The 3364-nt window shown below is 50.0% G+C and overlaps 1 pseudogene; it reads right to left on the reverse strand.

Annotated features, from left to right (window-relative positions):
• Positions 1–2110: 2110 nt before the first annotated feature.
• Positions 2111–2982, reverse strand: LOC148474284 (uncharacterized; annotated as a pseudogene).
• Between the last annotated feature and the right edge of the window lie 382 nt (positions 2983–3364).

Here is a 3364-nt window from a genome sequence, read left to right on the forward strand (position 1 = left end):
CAGGGGAAGGGCATAGAGTCTGGTGCAGACAGAGGAGGAGCAGAGAGTCTGGTGCAGACAGAGGAGGAGCAGAGAGTCTGGTGCAGACAGAGGAGGAGCAGAGAGTCTGGTGCAGACAGAGGAGGAGCAGAGAGTCTGGTGCAGATAGAGGAGGAGCAGAGAGTCTGGTGCAGACAGAGGAGGAGCAGAGAGTCTGGTGCAGACAGAGTAGGAGCAGAGAGTCTGGCACAGACAGGGGAGGAGCAGAGAGTCTGGTGCAGACAGGGGAGGAGCAGAGAGTCTGGTGCAGACAGGGGAGAAATAGAGAGTCTGGCACTGACAAGGGAGGAGCAGAGAGTCTGGTGCAGACAGGGGAGGAGCAGAGAGTCTGATCGAATCCCTCCCAGCATGCCCCACGGCCGACGCGTCACTCTGCACATGGTCAGATGGACTCCTGGGTCATAAACCCGGAAGTCCACGGCACAGCGCATATCGCAAAAAACAGCTTTTATCGGAAGAGTTGTCCTTTGCGCTACTGATCGCATATGTTAGTGCATATGCGATCAGTTGGAAATGCAAAGCATGGCAGGATGTACTCCGCAAGGTTAGTACATCCCGCCTTATATCATCACACACACACTCTCTCTCTCTCAGCTCCTCACCAATGCCGTCACACCAGAACACACTGAGGCACTGCTGGGTCTGTCATACAGTGCACATGCAGTGAGTGCCTGACAGTGACACTGTGACACTGACTGCTCAGTTACCATAAACGCCCTATCGGTATATGTGAACACAAATCCAAACCAGTACAGCTTAACCAACCTTACATAACTTATCTAAAATAAAGACACAGACAACTTTATTGCTATAAAAATAAGATCAGCCTTTATTTTAAATACAAAAAACGACTGGTGACGGAAAGAAAGAGCGTCATAAGCCAATGGTCCAAATTCACTTTAAGCAATTTCCACTATCCTCCACCATACTTGCAGGGCCAATTGCCCTTTAAGCAAGTAATCTTTAAGGTCTCCAAATCAGGCACCAATACACTCATAAAAAGGCCCGGCCAGTAAGCCAGTGCAGCTGACCCCAGAAGGTTAACGTCAACAGTGTATTGATGCCGATTGCACCCCAAAATAAATTGCAGTGAACCTAACCCTTTACCTGACGCTCCTTCCAGCCACGCCCGACGACACCTCTTAAAGACGGGCCCGCCATCAGTCTAAACTAAACTACCTAATCCCCTAAAGATACTTTCCAAGAACAGCGACGTCCCCTCTTCAGTAAGGTGAACTCCATCCGAACGGAACAGGTGAGAATCTCTAAAGCGTATCAAAGGATGATTTATCACCAGGCCACCTAAAGCTACCACTCTTTTTGCCACTAGGGAATTAACCTTGCGTCTTGCCTTGTCGACTAACACCCCAGGCCTCGCGCTCCTCCAACACTGCCTGGGAATGATAGCCAACCAAACCAGATTACACCATGGCCACCAGGAACAAATGGTCTCAAGATCCTTAACTACCTTGTACCTCAAATCTAAGGATGACTGAGACCCCAGATCATTGCCCCCCAAATGCAAGACTAGAACACCAGGAGCCCCAAAACACGACGCCATCTCTAACAGCAAACCTAGCAGCGCGTCCCAGCGCATACCTCTCCTGCCTAACCAGCGAATGCTGTCTACTGCTACAAATGACTGAGGGTCACACGCCAAGGGCGATGTAGCTGCCCAATGGATAAATGAGTGACCCACGACCCATATGGGTCGAGGGTCCAAATTAGCTCCTGCAAGAAAAAACACAATGTAACAAGGTTACCAAATGGAAGCCAAAACTTAGCACAAACGAAATGTCGGCATCAAAAGAGAGAAAGAAAGGTAGAGAAGATAAAAGACAGGGGGGAGGAGGAGGGGGAGCAAAGGGGGAAAAAAACCTAACTTGGCCCAAGGTGAAAACCTGAAAAAACCTGCCCGGATAACAATAGCCAATCAGTTTTCGTGGTTCAGGGCAAAAACAGGGCAAAATCCCTCAGGGCCCCCACCGATAACGGTGACGAGCGGTAACAGAAAAATTCCACGTTATAATAATACAATAGTAAGACAATATACAATGCAGAAGCAAACATATCAGTGCCGAACATAGCGTTTATAAGCGTTCGATTTCCATCGCCCTAGCACTTTAATTTCTGAAACCGACCATCCAGCACGGGCTGCGGCTGTAGCCGCCCCGATCCGAAAGGAATGGGAACCGTATACCCCTTGAGGCAAGCCGAGGTACTGGGTACACCGCTGAAGGACAGATCGGAATTGATACATGGTCAAGGGGGAACCATCACCATGGATCAACCACGCACCTGGCAAGTTGGGCCGAAGGCGCAAATACTGTCTGGCCAGCGCAACTGGGCAAACACATGCATCCGAACATGCCGCCAAATACACCCAGCGACCTCTACCCAACTGATCTGTTTTGGATCGCTGCAGCTTACACATCAGAGACCGGGCGACGATAATGTGTGAATAAAGTAAAGCAGGAGGGGCCCGACGAGAAGCAGCTACCAACTAGCTGATGTGAAAAGCCCCGTGAAAGGCCATCGCAAAAGCGAGCCGGAAAAGTATCGTTTCATAAGGGGACGTGCAAACATCAGACAATACAATCACAAACTAAAAAAAAGTAACGAAAAAGTAACTGGTCTTCTGGGGTCATCCTGAACCGGGGCCATTCTAGCCCAACCTTTAACAGCCCTTTGTACTAAGAATCCCTTGGTAAAATCCCGACGCCCATGCAAGCGCAAGAAAAACGAAACGCCGCAAATGATTCTCGCCACCACCGCCCTGGACTTACCAGCAGAATATAGACCCCATATAAAAGATAAAAAGACTTGGTAAATCCGCTTACCTCCGTCACGCTTGCGGGAGAAAAAGGACTCCCACTGGTTCCAGGCAGACTGGTAGGACCTCAACGTGCTGGGGGCGAGCGAGTGCCGCACTAACCCCTCCATTCCGGACAAATAACCTGCCAACAATGAGGGGGGCAGATATCACCAATCGCTGCCGCAGAAGGTGCAAGTTCCCTAAATCTAACCCATTGAAAGCGGGATAGCGCATCTGCAATGGAATTGTTTACGCCGGGAACATGCCTTGCTTCGAAGTGAACATTACATGCCAGACAGCGCAAAACAAGCTGTGCAAGGAGCCTGAGAACCGTCAAGGATGTAGACTTCTGCCGGTTAATACCATAAACTACCCCCAAGTTGTCGCACTAAAATATGACATGCCGGTTACGGAGCCGATCACCCCACAACTCCAGGGCAACAACTATGGGAAACAGCTCGAGTAAAAGAAGATTCTTGGTCAGCCCCCCGGCAACCCAAGATGAAGGCC

This window comes from Taudactylus pleione, unplaced genomic scaffold (genome assembly GCF_031769625.1).
Source record: "Taudactylus pleione unplaced genomic scaffold, aTauple2 ptg000855l, whole genome shotgun sequence".
Lineage (NCBI taxonomy): Eukaryota > Metazoa > Chordata > Amphibia > Anura > Myobatrachidae > Taudactylus > Taudactylus pleione.